Source organism: Gorilla gorilla, chromosome 1, assembly GCF_029281585.2.
Source record: "Gorilla gorilla gorilla isolate KB3781 chromosome 1, NHGRI_mGorGor1-v2.1_pri, whole genome shotgun sequence".
In the NCBI taxonomy this organism is placed as follows: Eukaryota; Metazoa; Chordata; class Mammalia; order Primates; family Hominidae; genus Gorilla; species Gorilla gorilla.
In genome coordinates, this window is record NC_073224.2 from 177,184,104 (window position 1) to 177,206,496 (window position 22,393).

The following is a 22,393-nucleotide window of genomic DNA, read 5'->3' on the forward strand; positions in this document are numbered from 1 at the left end:
AAAATGTCTCCTAAAATGGGGAAACACTATGCAGAATCTGAAACTTATGTGTCATATGACACAGGCAAGCGCAGGGACAGTGAAGGGGGAATGAAGGGAGTTAGAAAGTAAGAAAGAAGTACAGCAAAATGTTAAAAGTAGTTTCTCTGTGGTTATTTTTATACCACAGTTGCCCACATTTTCCAAATCTTATACAAAAACATTTATTATTTTTAGAATTAAAAAAAATTATTTTTAAAAAGCCACCAAGCTTGGTCTTCTAGATCCAAAATTTTTTAATGAGAGTATGTGCATGCAGGTATCTTCTTTCTAAGTCTGAAAGAAAGAAGGCCACAGGGAAGACTTTTTGGTTCAGACAGTTCTCATCACCAGCCATCCAGAATACTCTGGACAGTCCTCAGCAAGTGTGAAAACCAAGATGCCTTAATCTGGATGGGGAAAAAATGAAGACAGTGAGCAATTAGACATGTTATATGGGGAAGTCTGTATCTTAGATAATGACGCCTAAGTAAATACATAAGCAAGATAAGATGCTGTGACAAATCCATGGAGGCAGAGAGTAGGATGGTTACCAGAGGCTAGGAAGGGTAATGAGAAGGTTGGGGAGAGGTGGGAATGGTTAATGGGTACAAAAAAAAAAAAATAGAAAGAATGAATATGACCTAGTATTTGATAGCACAACGGGGGATTATAGTCAATAATAATTTAATTGAACATTTAAAAATAACTAAAAGAGCATAACTGGATTGTTTGTAATACAAAAGATATATGCTTGAGGGAATGGATACCCCATTTTTCATGATGTAAGTATGACACATTTCATGTCTATATCAAAACATCTCATGTACCCCATAAACATATACACCTACTATGTACCCACAAAAATTAAAATTAAAAATTAAGATGCTATGATAGATACAGAAATTAATGAAACAAATATTCTAACCTCAAAGGCACTTAGAGTGGAATAAATTGTTGAGTTGTTATTTCATTATTTTTGGTCAAAACTCCTGCTATGTAGCTACACTATTTACTCAGAGTAACTTTACCCCCAAACTTGAAACAATTGAAATGCCTTTGGGACACATCCTTAACTATTCTATGAAAATACTTTTATTATCATTGTTACATAGAGTAGTTGAGAATGATAAAATTATTATCATAAGGTTAAACTAAAGATGAGTTGTTGCTAGTTTAATAAATAATTCAGCATAGTTACTTTTCATATGACTAAAATTAAATTCCATTTTTCTGTAAAGACTGAAACCCACTTTATTTCTGTAACAAAAATTTAAATGGAGCCTGGTGTGGTGGCTCACACCTGCAATCCCCACACTTTGGGAGGCTGAAGGGGAGAAATGCTGGAGCCAAGTTTTCAAGACCAGCCTGGACAACATGGTGAGTTTTTCTCCCTATAAAATTAAAAATCATCCAGACATGGTGGCGTGTGCCTACAGTCCCAGCTACCGGTGAGGTTGGGGGATCACTTGAGCTGAGGAAGTCAGGGCTGCAGTAAGCGATGATTGTGCTACTGCACTCCAACCTGGACGACAGAACAAGATACTGTCTCAAAAATAAATAAATAGCCAGGGGCGGTGGCTCACACCTATAATCCCAGCACTTTAGGAGGCCAAGGTGGGTGGATCACGAGGTCAGGGGTTCGAGACCAGCCTGACCAACATGGTGAAACCCCATCTCTACTAAAAATATAAAAATTAGCCAGGCATGGTGGTGCACGCCTGTAATCCCAGCTACTCAGGAGGCTGAGGCAGGAGAATCACTCGAACCTGCGAGGCAGAGCTTGCAGTGAGCCAAGACTGTGCCACTGCACTCCAGCCTGGGCAACAGAGCAAGACTCTGTCTCCAAAAAAAAAAACAAATTTTAAAATGGCTGTTTCTAAAAATCTTAACTTTGGAGAAATCAGAGATTATTTTGAAAGATGATCCCTTGAGCCATGTTGGAAAGTATTACAAATTGAGATACTTTATAAAGGATAACCAAAAATTCTGATTGAAGAGGAGAGTTGCCTTACCACATATTAAAACACACTATAAAACTACAGTAAAGTTTAGTACTATTTAAATTTATTTTTCTTATTAGCACAGGATAACACTGAATAAAACATAATGGAGAGCACAAATATAAACCCAAGCGTATTTAAGAATTTAGTACCTAATATGAAAAATAACTACACGAGTGAGAAAAGATGGCTAATTTAATAAATAATGCTAAAACAATAAGCTAGACAGTTTTTAAAATAAAGCTAGATGACTACCTCAATAAATGATGAATTCTAGATGAATCAAATATTTAAATACAAATGCAAACACATATGTGCACATACTCCAAGGAAACACAGATTTAAATTATTTTTTAAATCTTGGGGTAGAAAAGGCCTTTCTGGCTGGGCACGGTGGGCTCATGCCTGTAATCCCCACACTTTGGGAGGCCAAAGTGGGTGGATCACCTGAGGTCAGGAGTTCAAGACCTGCCTGGCCAACATGGTGAAACCTCGTCTCTACTAAAAATACAAAAAAATTAGCCAGGTGTGGTGGCACGCGCCTGTAATCTCAGCTACTTGGGAGACTGTGGCAGAAGAATTGCTTCAACCCAGGAGGTGGAGGTTGCAGTGAGCTGAGATTGTGCTGCTTCACTCCAGCCTGGACAACAGAGCAAGATTCTATCTCAAAAAAAAAGAAAAGGTTTTTCTAAGCATGGTATATACAAAACCAGAAATCAGACAGGAAAATGTAATTAAATAAAAATGAAAACTTTGTAGAGAAAGAAGAAAAACAGTATAAGGTTGTTACAATCCAACAATAAGGAAAAAGTTCAGTACCAATTACCAATTACATATATAAAGAGTTAATGTCCTTAATATACAAAAAGGTCTTATAAATCAATAAGGAAAAACCTAAACAGAAAAAAAGGCAATTGGAAAAAGAGGCCATAAACATACAAAATATTTTCAACCTTACTAGACCTAAGAAATGTACATTAAATGAATTTTTTTCATCACAAGAGATCAAACTGCCAATCCTGAAAAAACAAGCATAATTAACAATAACATAACTATTTCTCAAATTATTAACTCATAAACAATAACATAATTATTTCTCAAATTATTCTCTTTGATGGAAGAGAATAGCACAGCCAGCACTAACAGACATAAAATCATCTGCTGATGACTAAATTATGGCATATACATATTATAATTATATAGATCTATATCACTATAAAAAGATATCGAGGGCATTGAGTGAGAAAAAAAGGGGAACAGCATAAATATAACTTATGCATGTCGATACATATCATATATGTATATACATATGCCCACACATGTACATATATACATAAAACAATGTCTAGAAGCTCATAATGTTAGTTTCTCTTTTTTTCTTTTTCCCCGAGACAGAGTCTTGCTCTGTTGCCCAGGCCAGAGTGCAATGGTGCGATCTCAGCTCACCGCAACCTCCACCTCCCAGTTTCAAGCAATTCTCCTGCGTCAGCCTCAGGAGTAGCTGGGATTTCAGGCATGTGCCACCATGCCCAGCTAATTTTTGTATTTTTAGTAGAGACGGGGTTTCACCATGTTGGCCAGGCTGGTCTCAAACTCCTGACCTCAGGTGATTCGCCCGCATTGGCCTCCCAAAATGCTGGGATTACAGGTGTGAGCCACTGTGCCCAGCCCATAATGTTGGCATCTAAGAAATGAACCTCTACTTTGACTTTCCTCTTTGTATTTCTCTTTATTATTTAAATTGTTCACATTGAGCATCTTTTAAAAAACATCAATATTATTCAAAAGTAAACTGCTCAAATAAAAAACTGAATACACTAAATTACAAATATAACCAGGTTATATTAAATTCTAACAATACAACTGAAACTGCTGGACTAGAACATTGACAGAGAAGACATCCTATTACAAAATTCCTAAACAGCTGATAAAGTTAAAATGCTGAGACTTTTTTTTTCCCCTTTTTAAGATAAAGAACCTTATTCTTGTGGTTATTAAAGACATCAGATTCAGCTATTTAGTCATGTGAACATTTAACTTCCTCAATTTAATTCCCCATGGCAACTCTAGCTAAATAAAGTAACTTGGAGGATTATTCCTTGTTAATTCATAATTTTTTTCTCCTTAAAATAAATGGGGTAACATTTGGAAAGAGAAAAATAAATTAATGCTTTGTTCTACTAAAATATTTTATTTATATTTGTGTCAGATAAGCCAAGGAAAGCAAGACAAACAGTACTTTTAGTTTAACTACAAATGAGCAAAAAAAAAAAAAAAACCCACACAAATGAGGAAACCGCTTGCCTGCTTTTGTTAAAAAAAAAAAAAATTAAAATGCATTTGACTACAAAGCATAAAGAAAAGTAATAATTTAGCCATAATTATAAAATTAGGAATTTTGTAATAGGATGTCTTCTCTGTCAGTATATTTCAATCCCCGTAGCAGTTAAAATGCCTGGTTTCACTGCCCCAGTGATTAACTGATATGCCAAAATTCTTGTTTATTCTATGTGGTGTCATTAGATTCTCAGTCTGGAAAGTATCAAAATAATATACTTCACAATTTCCAAACTATTTTTAGAAGGTGCTTATGAATTACTTCTTTAAAAACTATGAGAAATTATTAAATCTTCTCTTCTTTTTTTTTTTTTTTTAAGTAAAAAGGGGTCTCCCTCTGTTGCCTAGGATGGACTGTGCAGTGGCACAATCATAGTTCACTGCAGACTTAAACTCCTGCATTCAAGCAATCCTCCTGCCTCAGCCTTCCAAGTAGCTGGGACTACGGGCACCCATCACCATCCCCGACTTAGAAAAATTACTAAATCTTTTTTCAAGCAGATGTTCTTTACTAACACATACTACAACAACCTTATCACCTGCCATCTTCATATTTCTGTGCATTGTTAACATTCTAACAAATCCATTTTAATCAGATGCTAATAGTATTAAAGAGAAGAAAACTATTTTATCCTATCTCAGTAAACAAAGGTAAAGCTAACAGATGAAGTTTATTCCTAACTTTACTGTTAATGATACAAAAAGCACAGTGAAGACTAAGCAGAATTCTTTTGGAGAGCAGAGCTACAACATCTGATATGAAAATTATTGATTGAGACCCAGATGTCATTTTTAGAGAGTCACTTTTCTAACCAATAACCATGCATTAAGATAGTCAAAAAATTGTAAACTGATAAATGTAAAGAGTACTCAAATCAATGTACAAGAAGGGCAGGTGAAGGTAATCAGCCTCTCCCATCTAGCAATAAGTAGACTACTTTATCCACTGAGGATTTAAGGCCAAGTACATGCTCCTGGCAGAACTTTAGGGATTAAGTCTATGGAATACATCTCAGTCACACAGTGCAATGGGTAAAAACACCGCAGACCTCTGGAATTTGCGAATGCTCAGGCATCTTCCTCAAATAGTATTCTGCTGCTAGATGAAATATAGATATTGATTTAGAATTTTTGATGTGCTTTTAGCTATATCATCAAATAAAATGAACTGTGAAGTCTACTCTAAGTTTTTTATCTATTATATGTAACCTTTTCTACCTGCTTGCATTTTTAGTAAGAAATATCAATCCCTTATCTGATCTTGAAGGTCTCTAATACAATGGGCTATCATCTCCGCTCTCATTTCTTCTCTCCCTCCTCTTTGTTTACAGAAACATCAATTATTGTGTCCATTTCTATTCCTTCTCTTCACTGATACCTGCCAATCTTCTATCTTCATGCACTGAACTTGTACTCTATAAATGGTCAGTTCGTAAATTCTTTTCCTTATCTTTTTAAAAAGTGGCAAATATGAAGGGGAGAGCAATAGTAATATTTAAGTGCAGTGTCCCCTTCAGAGCTAAGGCAAGGTAGGCAAGGTAGATGGCAGTAAGAGATAATGACAAAAAGACTGAAAAAAGGAACAGCAACACAATAAAGGCAGGACATGCAGGTTCAGAAAATGGCTTTGAAAAGAATAAAGGGCTGATAGCAGAGAGACTAATAAGATAGTTTTGCCTCAAGAAAAATCTTACAAACATTCTTAGGACTCCTCAGGATCACATCCTCCAATAAAAAACACTGAATCAATGCACAGCTACTTTATAATGATGACTTACATAAAATACCAATGCATTCTTCTCTTAAATCTAACGAGTGAAATACACATGAAAGAAACTAAGTATTAAGCAGACACACATTTATGGTCACACATGACTTCTGCCAAGTTCCTCACACCTGGCTTGTGGCAAAAACCTCCACTTCTGCAGCACTGCATATTACATGTTCACAGACTGTGCAAAGTAATCATCATAACCAACCTAAATAAGATGTTAAGGAGTTTAAATGACCTCAATCATGTACTTGAAGACCAAAATAAGAATTATTAATGACACCTAGGCTGTTTTAAGATAGCCTTAAGCCTTGATCTTATCTCTAAGAAGAACATAATATTTACCACACAGTTGTTTGATAAATACATTTTAATTATGTCAGGTTCTTAGAACCTCTGATAAGTCGAAGGTAACTATGAATACTTGGAGCCTCCATACTTCAAAACGCAACTTTCCAAGCTCTTAATATTAACTCACGGTGTTAACCTCTTATATAGAGATAGTAGTCTTTACATAAGAGGTAACACCGTAAGTTAATATAGAGACTTATATAGCGACTTATAGAGTCTTATATAGACTGCTATCTTTACATAAGAGGTAAAGAGTCAAATCATTTAATCAACAAAATATAATTAACCCCTACAAGAAATGAAGGATGTAAGAATCTCAGGACTGAAAGAGAATTTACAAAGCATCTAATAACTAATACTTTTTTTGTTTTTTGGTGTTGTGTGTGTGTGTTGGTTTTTTGTTTGTTTTTTTGGTTGTTGTTTTTTTTTTTTTTTTTTTTGAGACAAGGTCTTACTCTGTTGCCCAGGCTGGAGTGCAGTGCCAAATGCCTTGATCTCCCAGGCTCAAGTAATCCTCCCACCTCAGTTCCCTAGTAGTTGGGACTACAGGCAGGCACAACCACACCGGGCTACTTTTTTCTATTCTTCGTAGAGATGGGGTTTTGCCATATGGCCCAAGCTGATCTCAAACTCCTGACCTCAAGTGATCCGCCCGCCTCAGCCTCCCAAAGTTCTAGGACTATAGGCATGAGCCACTGTGCCTGGCACTAGTAAGTATTAATATTAACAGTAGTTCTTGACCATTGTCTCACACAATACAAGCTATCATTAATCTTTCCTAATCAATAGTACTTGGGTGGAGAGGAGTAGTGAAATGTGTAAATTTAAAGAATTTAAAAAATCATGGCCAGGCGCAGTGGCTCACGCCCGTAGTCCCAGCACTTTGGGAGGCCGAGGCGGGCGAATCATGAGGTCAGGAGATCGAGACCATCCTGGCTAACACGGTGAAACCCCGTCTCTACTAAAAATACAAAAAATTAGCCGGGCGTGGTGGCAGGCGCCTGTAGTCCCAGCTACTCGGGAGGTTAAGGCAGGAGAATGGCGTGAACCCGGGACGTGCAGCTTGCAGTGAGCCGACATCGCGCCACTGCACTCCAGCCTGGGCGACTGAGCAGGACTCCGTTTCCAAAAAAAAAAAAAAAAAAAAAAATCACTACCACCCTGAGAGCTGTGATCTGCTCTCTGGTTCAGACTCACTAATAACCAGCTACTACTTGGATTCAACCACCTATACAGTAAAAAGATCTCCTTTAAAACATCCTTGCCAACTGCAGTCCCTCAGCCTCTGACTGAACACTTACTTCTAGAAAAGGGAGGTCAGTACTAAATGAATATTGTACTAAACTCAAAATATGCTATAAATGTAAAAGCCTGATAATGTTTTAAACTGTGTATTTTCATATCTGTTCCAGAGCATCCATAACTGTTTTAGAGTATCCATAGTAACTACATGATACCTGCTAATTTTAAACAACTAGATTTGCTAAAATGATATTATGTGGAACCAAGTTTCTGTCTATACATTATTTTCACTAACTGGTCCTGGTTGTAACCTCTGAAACTAATCTTTCCATTGGAGAGCCCATCTGATATTTAAAGACATACCTCCTAACCTCCCTATCCCCCAATCTTCTCTTTTCTACATTAAATGTCCCAATTCCTTCAACTGATCAGAAGACTGTCTATGAGTGGTAATGAGAACCTCAATCAGGGTACTGGTGAAAGGATTAGGAATGAGTAGATAAGGCCGGGCGTGGTGGCTCACACCTGTAATCCCAGCACTTTGGGAGGCCGAGGCGGGTGGATCACGAGGTCAGGAGTTCAAGACCATCCTGGCCAAGTTGGTGAAACCCTGTCTCTACTAAAAATACAAAAATTAGCCGGGCATGGTGGTGGGTGCCTGTAATCCCAACTACTCAGGAGGCTGAGGCAGAGAACTGCTTGAACCCCGGAGGCAGAGGTTGCAGTGAGCCGAGATTGTGCCACTGTACAACAGCCTAAGCGACAAAGCAAGACTCCATCTTAAAAAAAAAGAAAAGAGTAGATAAAAGTAGCAAGTTGACATGGTAGACCTAGCAACATCATACAAATATATGGATGTGTATATGCCCACATACCAGAGAGGAGACTAAAGTGACTATGAGATTTCAGGTCTAATGTCTAGGAGCATAATGGTTCCATTAGCTGAAACAGGGAACCCAAGTAGAAAAGACTAAGGTGAAGATAAGAAATTCAGTTTAAGATACAGTGATTTTGAGGTATGTAATAAGTAAATATGAATGTTATCATGGTGCCTTTAAGAGATGACTGGGTAACTGAGGTTCTGCCCTCATAAATAAATTAATTCACTCATGGATTAATGGATTAACAGGTTAGCAGAGGAGTGGGACTGGTGGCTTTACAAGAAGAGAAAGTGAGACTGGAGCTAGTGTGTTTAGCTCCTTCACCATGTGATGCCCCGCACCACCTCAGGACTCTGCAGAATCCCCACCAGCAAGAAGGCCCTCACCAAATGCAGCTCCTCAACCTTGGACTTTTCAGCTTTCGTTAACTATAAGGAATAAATTCCTTTTTTACATAAATTACCCAGTTTCAGTTATTCTGTTATAAGCAATGAAAGACAGACTACGACAATGGATAAGACCATTTCCAAGACCCATTATATTAGTTACTCTTGCCAAGAAAAAGGTGCATCCATATTACTGAAGCTAGTACTACATGTAATTTAAACACAAAATATCACGTTTATTCATCAAGTATTTGAGTGGTTACTCCTACAAGGCACTGAGGGAGATACAATGAGCCATGAAACCCAGTATCTGCCCTCATTAATCTTACATTCTAATAAGCAAAATGGTTATAACTAACCATAAGGCTGAATGTGGTTATATCTCACAATAGAGATATAAAGTATCATAACTATTAAGAGACATATTTTCCCCCTTTCCAATGAGAATATTCACACATGAATAATATCACAGGGTAAAATACAGTCACAACAAGTATTCTTCAAATACAAAGAAGGACTTAACAAAAAACATAAATCTTTCCATTCTGGTTATAAATACAGGAAAACATTAGACCTATTACTTGGGAATTAGTTAAAGTACCCCCAACAATTATGTCTATTGTTAAAGATTAATGCTTGAATTGTATCATCAGTTAAAAGAAGAGCATTGTTTAAAATGTTCACAAACACAATTGTTTTGGTTTACAAATGGAATCACTTGATGTCACTTTTCTTGCACTCCTAATTTTAAATATCATTATAACTGAAAAAATAGAGCTACAAGTTTAGAGCCTTACAAGTCTTAAAACTGAATATTCTCCAGCTGATATAACTGTTCTAGAGTTCTCTATAACTATATATTACAAAGTTTTAAATTATGTCACTTTAGTAGTTTTACAGATAACTGATTTTACAAAGAGTATATTAAAAAGTAATTTAGTAGGAACCTAACTATATTTTACATTCATAACATAATCACACAGAAAAAATAATTCAAATAACTTTGAACACCTATTTTGATTATATATACCTCTAGTGGGATATATTCTAAGAACATAAAATGGCAAAGAAATCTTTACTTGGTAAATCTGTTGCTGGAAGCAGTATCAGTCAGTCTAGTAATTCCAAAACTGTTTTATGTGTGTTGTAGGATAGGTTAGATGAGTAAAAATAGTGATATAATTGAGAATCAGAATTCTCTCTTTGGGAAAACAGAGATATAAACAGGAATTGGAAGGAAGTGATGAGAACTCTGCAGTGTTGAATTTGAATTGAAGGTATCCTATGAACTCATGATTTCTTAAAAAATGTATATGTTGGCCGGGTACAGTGGCTCACGCCTGTAATCCCAGCACGTTGGGAGGCCGAGGCGGGCGGATTACCGGAGGTCCGGAGTTCGAGACCAGCCTGACCAACATGGAGAAACTCTGTCTCTACTAAAAATACAAAACTAGCTGGGTGTGGTGGCACATATCTGTGATCCCAGCTACTCGGGAGGCTGAGGCAGGAGAATCGCTTGAACCCGGGAGGCAGAGGTTGCGGTGAGCCAAGATCCGCCATTGCACTCCAGCCTGGGCAACAAGAGCAAGACACTGTCTCAAAAAAAAAAAAAAAAAAAAAAAGTGTATATGTGTGTCCATTTAAAGGATCTAGAACCAATGACACCCCAGTAGCAAAGAGCATATTGAATACCCAGATCTTGGTTTCTTTTATTTCTTTTTTTTTGAGACGGAGTCTCACTCTGTCGCCCAGGCTGGAGTGCAGTGGCGCAAACTCGGATCACTGCAAGCTCCGCCTCCCGGGTTTACGCCATTCTCCTGCCTCAGCCTCCCTAGTAACTGGGACTACAGGCGCCCACCACCACGCCTGGCTCATTTGTTTTTTTATTTTTTAGTAGAGATGGGGTTTCACCGTGTTAGCCAGGATGGTCTCGATCTCCTGACCTCATGATCCACCCGCCTCGGCCTCCCAAAGTGCTGGGATTACAGGCGTGAGCCACCACGCCCGGCCCAGATCTTGGTTTCTAAGGATCATTTTCCACTAAAATAAACCAGGACTCTGTGGTAAAATGGCTGATTCCATGTATTGAGCAGGAAATTTACAAGGCGAGGCTGGAACATCTTATTGTGCAAATATGAGTAAGAAAGTTGTCAAACACCAATGTGGACATATCCAAAGTTCATGGGAACCAGCTTGAAGGATCTACTACTGACCAGATTTGAGATAATTTAATCACCAAAAGGAATAATGGTAGCAAATTATAACGCACTGCATAGATTTTGAAAAAAAGGATACTTGGGTACATAGTGATACTAAAATAAAAAAGAAGAGAAAGCTCTTATTTAGAGAAGAGAGCCAGCAAATATATGTAGGAATGACAGAAGTGGGAAATCACTATTTGGCAACCACCAGTGCTTTTATCAATGGCTACTAAAATCACTGGATAGGAAAACAAAACCTGCAAAACAGAATATCCACATGACCTCAATTTATCACCCCTACAGATTACTAAATACAAAAGGGAAAACATACTTTCGGAATATAAAAATCTGGCTAAACTAAGTGATCAAACTTAATCACCAATAATGGAATAAACGATCATGTTAATCCTAATACGATTAAATGGAAAGTTCAAAACATCACCCATGTAATAGTAAAAAAAAAAGAAAAAAGAAAAAAAAAGAAAAACCCACAACTCTTCAATCTGAAACTAATTGTGAGGAAAAAATCAGACAAATCAATTTTGTGAGGCATTCTACCTGAAGACAAAAAAAGAAAGAAATGATAAAGACTGTTCTAGATAAAACAGACATATAAGTACTAAATACAATTAATGTCTTTAATTGGATTCGGTATTTTTGTAATGGTATAATGACATTACTGGGATATTTGGAAAAATCTAATTGTTGAATATGGACTGCATATTAAACAATATTATCATATCAAGGTTAAATTATTTGGATATGCTAATGGCATTATAGTTATGTAAGAGAATGTGCTAGTTCTTAGGAGATGCATGATGAATTACTTGGGGGTAAAGTGTCATGTTGCCACCTTACTTTCAAATAGTTCAGCAAGAAAAAAAGGGGTGTGTGTGTGTGTGTCTGTGTGTATTTATAGAGAGAGAAACAGCACTTGTCTAACAGCAAGGAATGAGAGCAAAAGAGGCACTATGTTAACAACTAGTGAATCTAGGTAAAAGGATATACAGGTATTTGTCATACTACCATTTCAATGTTTTTACAGGTTTGAAAGTAAAAAGAAAAAAATAAGGGAAAAAGTAGAAGTTAGGTTGATTTTAGAGCAGCTGATCAGACTTCATAAAGCCTAACTACTCTTCACCCTATTCAATAAGAGCTAAAAGCAAGTTCAAACTTCGAAAAGGTTTGGCTAAAAATAAAGGTAATAATCCTAACAAACAATAAGTAATCACAAACTAATCACCATAAGTTTTCTATCACAGCTGTAAACTACACATAATCTCAGAACTCTGTGAAAGATGTTATGTGCTGGTGTATCTGGGACAATAGTGAATAAGCAAAACTATTTTATATATTTTCTCCAAATCTAAATACCAAATAAATTTTTTTTCTCAAATTGAGTTTTATTAGTTACAAGGTATCCTAAAATTAAAATGGTGTCACAGGAGTCAAGATGATCTTGAACCCAGTATCACTATAATAATAATGATAATAAACACTTAAAATCTGTACCAAGTATTTTATTAACCTATGTATATATATCATTTCATTTAATTCTCATAACAATTCTATAAGGCTGGCACTATTATTACCCTCATCTTATAAATTAAAAAAAAAAAGGCTTGGAAAAGCTGTATAACTTCTTCAAGGTCATACTGCTAGTATACAGCAAATAGAGACCATGAATCCAGGCAGTCTGACACCAAAGTCTCTTTGCTCTATACACTCTACCACTTTACTAAGAAATGTAAAATTTAAACAATAAACTATAAATCACTACTGTTTGGGTTCAATATCTATCAAAAATTACATGAATGAAGCATTTCAGAGAAAAATCAAAAGTATGTATTTTTCCCTAATGCATGTATATTTATGTATGTACCAAATGAATGAAGTTAGAATTTAACCAGATGCCAGTTTACTACCAAATCTCAAGTGAAAATAAAGATGGCATGTAACTGCATTATTCAGTTACCTATTCATATACATGGTTTAATATATTACAGATAGATTCAAAACAGAGACCAACATATTTCCAGATGCTTTCATGTAGAACCCCACCCCTGCTCAATCAAGAAAAAATGATACCAAAAAAACCTATTTTAGGCATAGTATTACTCAAATATACAAAACTACAACAATGACACAAAAGGGTAAAAATAACTAAGAAATTAACCTTAAACACTGCTACCACAACAAAAAATACTAATAAACACATGTTTCCCAAACCTGGTCCTCTTTCAATGTTCTCTACCTCGGTGAAGGGTGCAACAATCCTTCCGGTTATATAAGCCAAAAACCTAAGATTAGCCCACGATATCTTCCTCTCCCTCACCTTCCATATCTAATCCATCACCTAGTTCCACCTCCTGAACACCTCTGGAATCCATCTTACCACCACCACCTTGTCCAAAATACCATCTCTCAATTGGGCCACTCCAACAATCTTCTAACTGGCCTCTCCCCATCTCCACTCTTATCCCCTCTGTAATCAGCTCTTCCTCTGTGTAACATCAAGTCCTTTTTTAATAGCATTTACCACAGTTGTAACTTTAAATTTCTTTGACTATTTGATTTATGTCTGCCTCCTCTGTTAGTAAATTCTATGAGGGTAAACATCGTATTTACTCACTACTATACCACTGTGGCCTAGAAGAGTGTCTGGTTAATAAATAAATGCTAAATGATTGAATGCATGTCAAATATTACAATTTTACTTATAAATAGTCCAAAAAATAAAAATAAAGTGCTTTATAAGGCTCACCAATTATTCTATATCATAGATTTTCACTTTTTTTTTTTTTTGAGACAGGGTCCTAATTTCTACCTACCAATCCCTAACCACTATTTAAATTCCAGATTAGATCTCATCTTCATGAAACATTCCCTAGTTATCTCTCTTCTCACCTTTAACATTCTAAAACACTCCCGTAAAATCTAATACATATTGACTACATTTTCTGCTTCTTGAAGGCGAAGTTTACATCTCATACATTCTGCTAGAGTATATAAGCTCCCTAAGAGCAGGGACTTTTCTTGTTCACTCTATATCCCCAGCACCTTGAAGAGTGTCTGGTATGAATAGCTGCTCAGTAAGCATGTGTTGATTTAACGCTCTTTATATATTTCAGGATAGAGCACAGATCCTTGCAGCTGTTGTACAGTGGGAAGAGTCGAAAAGAACTGAATTAATTTCCTTAAATTCTTCAACCTTCAGTTTTTTCATCTGTTAAATGTAAATAATACTCAATAGCTTAGTTGGAATAACTGAGCTAATGCTTTAAAAGTATCTATGCAGAGCTGAGGACAAGAGGATACTCTTACAAATAAATGTTTTGGTGATTTTGTGACAATAGTTAAATAGTAAGTAGTCACTAAATTCCTACTAAATGAATAAAATCTCAGGAAAAATATTAAAAGATTGAGTAATGGCTACCTTATCATTTTTTTCAATAAAAAATTATATGAGTAAATTTATTCTGAAATATATTTCGCCCCAAATCTTAAGCATGGCTGAAACCATTTCAGCATTTTGTGCATTAATTAGGAATAATCCCAATTTAACATTGTACCAGTATTAATATTTATATTTTACTGACATGTATAGATCATACTTGATAGCTTAAAAAAGAATGATAATCTTAGTATAAGAACCTCTTTAGTGCAATAATTGGAATAGAAAACGAGCTGCAAACTCATTTGAGTTACGTGGTTCCCCAGAAAGCCAGAAAATTTCTGCCTTTTTATAAAACATTAGTGAACAGAATACGATGCTGTTCACCAGAACCATCAAAACATCTAGAAATACTTCATAACCAATCACCATAAATACATTTTTCCAAATACTTGAATCCTATTTTAAAGAAAAAGAGCATTAATTAAATGGCTTTTAATGACTTTTTGCTAAATTATACAATTCTTTAGATGGGCCACTTTTTGACATGTGGTTCTAAAAATTTTATAGCGAATGAACTAGTAATCCAATATAGCCTCAGATTATTGGACTAAATAGAAACTCTTCCTGTTCAAAGAAGAAGCTTTATCAATTTGAAACTCAGAAAATACATAGACTTTACTTTTCAAAGCCTTTCCACTCCCTCTGGGTACTCTCAATGGCTCATAATCTAATTACAAGTCACAAGCAAGCAAGAAGATCATTCCCTTGTCTCTTTCTGCCATCAACTGATACAAAATCATTGCCAAAAACCCACCGGGGACATATGGTCCGAGCAGGAAAACATAAGAAAACTCCTAAGTAATTCGGATATAAAAAGATGTAAGACGAGGTATTCTTCTGTAACTATAGGGTAGCAGTGAGCCCCATGTGGGTAAATAACCAATACAAAACGAAAAGGTAAGCCAAAGAAATCACAAGAAATATAAACTCAATAAGCAGTGATGCTGAGTTGACCGCTGAAGGTTCTCATATATGAATATAGTCATCATATGTAAGAATTTATTCTACACCTCCAACATCAAAAGCCCTTAGACGCGGGTAGGGTTGGGAGAGTTCACGGTGAGCGGGAACCAAATGAAGTGAATGAACGTTAATATTTAGATGGAAAGGCATTAATATATGCAAGGCAGTGTGTTATGGCTTGAAGCAGTAACAAACACCAAAAAGGGAGAAAGAGGCTAGGAATGAGAACAGAGAGACAGTGGGGATCCAGTTATTATTATTATTTCCCTTTTTTTATTTTTTAAACGAGGAAAAACAGAGCCGACAGAGCACTGGCATGAGGAGAGGTCAAATGGATGCGATAGATCAGGGGAAAGAGTCTTGCCTGCAACATCTAAGAAAACCGCAAGGAAAGGAGGAACAGCTGCCCACAGTTAGGCTTACGGTTTATCTCTGGAACCCAGGACAAAGCGAGGAAGAGTTAGAAGACAAATGACACTAGAAAGGAGAGACAAGGAAGGCGCCAAAACCCTCAGAGAACCCAGATGGTTGGCCACAGGGTCTTCACTGAAGGCGGACCCCCGCAAGAAACCCAGTCATTCGGGGACCAGAGACGCTAAGTCCCAAACTTCTCGACTCCTTTAGCCTCAAGCCGATCCCTCACCGAAACAGAAGGACTGGAGAACTGTAAAAATGTGCAGGAGCCACCAACCCGGGAAATGCTCCAGCTCTAGCAGCAGCCGCCACAAAACCAGCCCGCACACACGCAGACGTTCCGACCTCAGCGCCGCAGCTACAGGTACTTTGAGCACCCCGGCCACCGTAGTAAGAGGAACCGCCTCCGCGTCAAATCCAACAGATCAGCCACTTCCGGGATACGAAAGCCTTGCGATTGGCAGTAGCGATAGCAGCGGCGTAAAGGCCTCTGCTATGCTTAGTTTATCCATCCCTTTTTCCCACCTGTTCGCCACCCCAAGCCGCTAATCCACCAATGCAGCAAGCGCAGAACCAAGAGAAAGTATCCGTCTGTGAGCATTGTCTCTCTGATAGACAAACCACATTACGGCTGCCATAAATTCCTCTCGAGCACTTGGACTTCAACTACCAGCAGGCCATGCAGCATCACGCCCTTGCCTCTGGCGTAGGAACTGCAAGATCCAGCATGCATTGCGGCCCTCCTTCCTCGCACTCAGGACCAAGATAGAGCCAACCCAAGCCTCACTTTGATTTAAAAAAAAAAAAAAAAGCCAGGATGCCTTCTTTTCCTGTTGTGAAGGAACTCTAAGCCAAGCCATTATTAGGACTGTAGGTTATTTATAAAACATCAAGGGATATGTGCACTCATTTTCCATATTCAGATTATTTTCAAGCATTAAAACACAGGACAGCCGGGCGCGGTGGTTCGCGTCTGTAATCCCAGCACTTTGGGAGGCCGAGGCGGGTGGATCGCTTGAGTTTGGGAGTTCGAGACCAACCTGGCCAACATGGTGAAAGCCCGTCTCTGTTAAAAAATTAAAAAATTAGCCGGGCGTGGCGGCGGGCGCCTGTAATTCCAGCTACTCGGGAGCCTGAGGCAGGAGAATCGCTTGAACCCGGGAGGCAAAGGTTGCAGTGAGCAGAGATCGCGCCACTGCACTCCAGCCTGGGCTACAGAGCGAGGCTTTGTGGGAAAAGAAAAAAGAAAGAAAGAAAAAAGGACGGTCCGAAGATGCTTTTTATAACGTGGAAATTTTTGGCCAGGCGCGGCGGCTGACGCCTGTAATCCCAGCATTTTGGGAGGCCGAGGCGGGCGGATCACTTGAGCCCAGGAGTTCCAGACCAGCCTGGCCAACATGGTGAAATCCCGTCTCTACTAAAAATATAAAAAATTAGCTGGGTGCGGTGGCGCGCGCCTGTAGTCCCAACTACTCAGGAGGCTGAGGCGGGAGAATCGCTTGAACTCGGGAGGCGGAGTTTTCAGTGAGCCAAGATTGTGCCTCTGCACTCCAGCCTGGGCGACAGAGCAAGACCCTGTCTCAAGAAAGTAAAAAAATAAATAAATAAATAAGTGGAAATTTTTATCTTCACCCCTAAATGATGTCAAGAGAAATACTGTTACTCTAAAATGTAATCCTATGCCGTTTTACAGTACCGCAGATTTTGTTGGAGCAAGGACTACCAGACATGCTTCTGAATTACATAGGAAATTATACTAAAAACTAGAAATAAAATATGAAGTCTATGCCACCGGACTATGAAACCACATGGGAATGAAAACCTTCAAGAATGAAGAGTTGAAAAGTTCAAAATTAAACTTGAAATTTTTTCAATTTTGTAATGGATTTGGTGGTTTAAATTATTTTTTTATTCTCACAGAAACAGGTAGCTGGATCTATTTATTTTTTATTCATGTACTTGGACAACTAAATAACAAAACAACAAACAAAGGATATGATAAGATCACAAATGGCACACTTATTAGTGTGAGCAAAGTAGTTTTCTTGCATGATTCCATAGCCTGTGGTTTCCTGTTTCGAAATCCCCAAACTCTGTTCTGATTTTTTTTAGGAGAGAGAGCATGCATCTAACAAGCTGTTTAGATGCCTTTTTGTAACTTTCATAAAGACCTGGATTACAAGAATGCATGTATTTTATTTTTGGTATTGTGCATTAACAGGCCATGAGAAACAATGCTTGGATTCTTAAAATAACTATATAATTATACAAAAGTAAATTGTGTGTATACTACAGACTTGGGTTTTCTGTAGATTTACCACAACAAATTTTAATTGGTTAGAAAAAAAGGAGTAGAGTACCTTTCCTTTTTACAACTTCACACAGAAATCACAGGAGGAAACTATATTCTGCAACACTGACATGGCATCAGCTGTCATACAAACTGCTTTCCAACTCTAGTGCATTAAATTATGCAGCGCTAGCAAGTAAATATTTAAAATCTATGATCATGGAAAATAATCTGCTGTTTTCCATGCTCGTGCATCGAAACAATATGAATGCAGTGAGAGAGGACATTTCCATTGGAATGATTCAAAGGTAATGTTGATAAACTATAATTAGGTTATCTGATATTCATAGGTGTTTGCCGTAAATAAACACAAAATTGCATCCACTTATTAGTGATGTTATTAAGGAAGCTTTAAAAATATGCTAAATATTTGATACACATATTTCTAAAGTCGTTTCCATGATCAATTGTGTAAATGAACATGAGAGTTTAAAGAGTACATAATTTATGTAATAGACTTTATGTTTTTTGAAGAGATTCTTACAGCTGCAGCACTCAGACAGAACATTCTCTCCTCTAAATGTGTCTTCACATTCCAATTCAGCCAATTGCCAACCATGCAAGAGTTAAAACTGGAGAAGCTGTTCGTTTTAGTTCAACAAAAATAGGATGAGTGCTACTAAGGGCAAGGCACTCTGTCTGGGCACTATAAGCTGTTTATGAAACACTGATAGTTTTGGAAATTAGTTAAGATTTAAAGGGAAATTAAAAGCATACATGAGCTTTATCAGAATAGAAAACAAAGTAAATATGTATAACACTGACTTTTAATAATCATCACACATTTGGTTAATTGAAACTTATAATAACTAATATACCTTCTTAAAGGCAGGATCCGCATCTTAAACATCTGTGCCCCTCCCAGCTCTATGCACAGTACTTTGTGCAGAGTAACTGGCTCTCAATAAGCGTTTGTGGAAGTTCACAGTGATGACTAGGCCGGGTGCAGTAGCTCATGCCTGTAACCTCAGTACTTTGGGAGGCCAAGGCGGGTGGATCACTTGAGATCAGGAGTTCAAGACCAGCCTGGACAACGTGGTGAAACCCCGTCTCTACTAAAAATACAAGAAAAATTAGCCACGCGTGGTGGCGTGCGCCTGTAATCCCAGCTACTTCGGAGACTGAGGCAGGAGAATTGCTTGAACCCGGGAGGCAGAGGTTGCAGTGATCCGAGATTACGCCACTGCACTCCAGCCTGGGCGACAGAGCATGACTCTGTCTCAAAAAAAAAAAAAATTCACAGTGATGACTGAGGCCCCGAAACTGCCTTTTCATGAATACTGCGTAGTTTTAATGTAAGCTGTTTCTAACTCTTGTGCTTTATTTTTCTAATCAGTAATTCAGGCTGTATAATAAAATAACTATTAAAACCAGAATAATTAATCAGAATGTCACATTCAATAATCATGAAAGCAACAATTTATATATATATACACACACACACACTGCTTAGTATGTGTATATGTGTGTGCGTACTTGTGTATACGTGTGTGTGTGTACTTACATATAAAAAACACATTTATAATATATAGGTAACATTTATCTTAAGAGTCAAGCCCTTTCTAAAATGTCATCGTATTCCAGGCATATGCTTTGAAAGTATACCAACCATTCTAATAGCATTGATTGTGAGGCAGCTCCAGATTTTTGTTAGGAAACTTTTACTTCTTAACTTCTATCAAGTGTATTTCTTATCCATCTCCTTCCTGGACCAGGAAAAGATGAAGATTCTATTAAATAAATGTATACCATGAATGCTTCATTGGGAATGTTATGTTAAGCGACATTGAACTCAGCCTTGATGGAATGAATACCTTGTAGACTTCTAAAGGCTAAAAAATTATCTTAAAGAACCCGGGAGGCGGAGCTTGCAGTGAGCCGAGATCGCGCCACTACACTCCAGCCTGGGTGACAGAGTGAGACTCCATCTCAAACAAAAAAAAAAAAATTAGAAAAAAGAAAACTTGGTGAAAACCTTTCCTCTTTTCCAAGTAATCTTATTTCTATCCCCTCTCTTATATCTTCAACCTCTTTCTCTCTCTCTCAACTATGCTCCCTTTACTTCAGCAAACAAACGTGCACAGAATCACCATAATTGTGAAAGCACCTTCAGTGGACTCAGCTTTCCTGCTAAATGCAGTCACTCCCAATGCCCAGGCTAGAGTGCAGTGGTACGATCACAGCTCACTGCAGCCTCGACTTTCCAGGCTCAGGTGATTCTCCCACCTCAGCCTCCTGAGTAGCTGGGACTACAGGTACATGCCACCAAATCCAGCTAACTTTTTGAATTTTTTTGTAGAGATGGGGTTTCACCACATTGGCCAGGCTGGTCTCAAACTGCTGGGCTCAAGAGATCCTCCCACCTCAGCCTCCCAAAGTGCTGGGATTACAGGCGTGAGCCACTGCACTCGGTCTGGTCTATTCTATCTTCTCTTTTTCCTTTCATAACCACACTTCATCAAGTGCTACAAAGTAAACCTTAGCCTTGACATGCAGCATGGGATCTCTTCACAGCAGCTAGTATTTACTAAACACCCACACCTATGCTGGAAATATAGACAGAATTCAGTAAGGAGATTATGGTCCCTCAATACAATGTGATAAATGTTATGCTAAAAGTAAGGACAAGACTTTAAGAGAATGAAGAAGGTCAGTTACTCTCAAATTGAGTGAGGACCCTAGAGGAGGAAGTTCCCAAGATGATTTAAATGACAAAAATAAGAATTAACTAGCTGTAGAAGAGGGAGGTTCAGCCACTTTAAGACAACCTGTAAATTCATTATAGCTGGAACATGAGAGTGGGGTGAATAGTACGATATAAGTCTGGAAAGACAAACTGGAGCTATTTCACAAAAAGACTTTGTAGACCAGGCGTGGTGGCTCACGCCCGTAATCCCAGCACTTTGGGAGGCCAAGGTAGGTGGATCACCTGAGGTCAGGAGTTCGAGACCAGCCTGGCCAACATGGTGAAACCCCATCTCTGCTAAAAATACAAAAATTAGCCAGGTGTGCTGGTGGGCGCTTGGTAATCCCAGCTACTCAGGAGGCTGAGGCAGGAGAATTGCTTGAACCTGGGAGGAGGAGGCTGCAGTAAGCCAAGATTGCACCACTGCACTCCAGCCTGGGTGACAGAGGGAGACTCCGTCTCAAAAAAAAAAAAAAAAAAAAAAAAAGACTGTATACTATGATACTAAGACTGTATACTTTAACCTAAATATAAAGAGAACCATTTAGGAGTGACATAACTAGATTGCATTTTAGTCTACTATTTGCTGTATGAAGAATGGATTGGGCTGGCAAGACCAATTAGGAGATTGTTTTCATAATTCAGTTTTTTACAATGAGAGATCTGAAATAAAGTAGTCTAGGGGCGGAAAGGTATTATATCTTTCCTCCCCGCCATAAGAGTCATGGCCAACACTCCTGTAACAAAAGACAGGTTAACAAAAGAAAAGCATTACAAATTTATTTAATCAAAGTTTTATGTGACACGGGACCCTTCTGAAATGAAGACCCAAAAACCCAGGGAAATCTGCCCCTTTTTATGCTTAGATTTGATGAAGAGTGGACAGCCATGGAGAAATGCAATTAGACAAAAAGGAAATGATCTAATAGTAATTGAGTGGGGAAACCCAGTAGAGCCTGACTGTTCAGATTCTTCCTGCCCTCCTTGTGTGACATTCTTCCCTCCTGGGTACAGGTCAGGACTCCTTCTGGAATGTGGGTCTTATGATTTACTTTCAGTCGAGGTAGGTCAGAGAATTCCTTTCAGGCCAGCTCTTACACTGAAAGGTGGGGGAAGGTTAGAGTAGTATTTCTAGATTTTATGGCAGACTTTGGGGGAGAGGCGTTCTAGTTCCTATGACCTGCCTTGGGGAAGAGGAATTCTAGGTTCTATGGCCTCCCTTGGGGAGAAAGGCAAGCCGGAGAAAGAAGAGCAAGAGAAGGTCAGAAAGAGATTTTGCGTCTGAGCCTTTCCAGTGTTCTTCAAAGTACTCAGCATGCCAAAGTGTCATCGT

The 22,393-nt window shown here is 38.0% G+C and overlaps 1 protein-coding gene across 2 annotated transcripts in view; it reads right to left on the reverse strand.

Moving 5' to 3' along the window:
* ATG4C (autophagy related 4C cysteine peptidase) overlaps positions 1–17,251 on the reverse strand; it is an 81,856-nt gene extending 64,605 nt beyond the window's left edge. The window contains exon 1 of one of the 2 annotated variants that reach the window (XM_019019202.2): positions 16,302–17,251. The gene's annotated coding sequence lies outside the window, so the exon portion shown is untranslated. Of the gene's footprint in view, positions 1–16,253 lie in introns of both variants that reach the window. The other variant, XM_019019194.4, reaches the window with a different exon arrangement.
* Between the last annotated feature and the right edge of the window lie 5,142 nt (positions 17,252–22,393).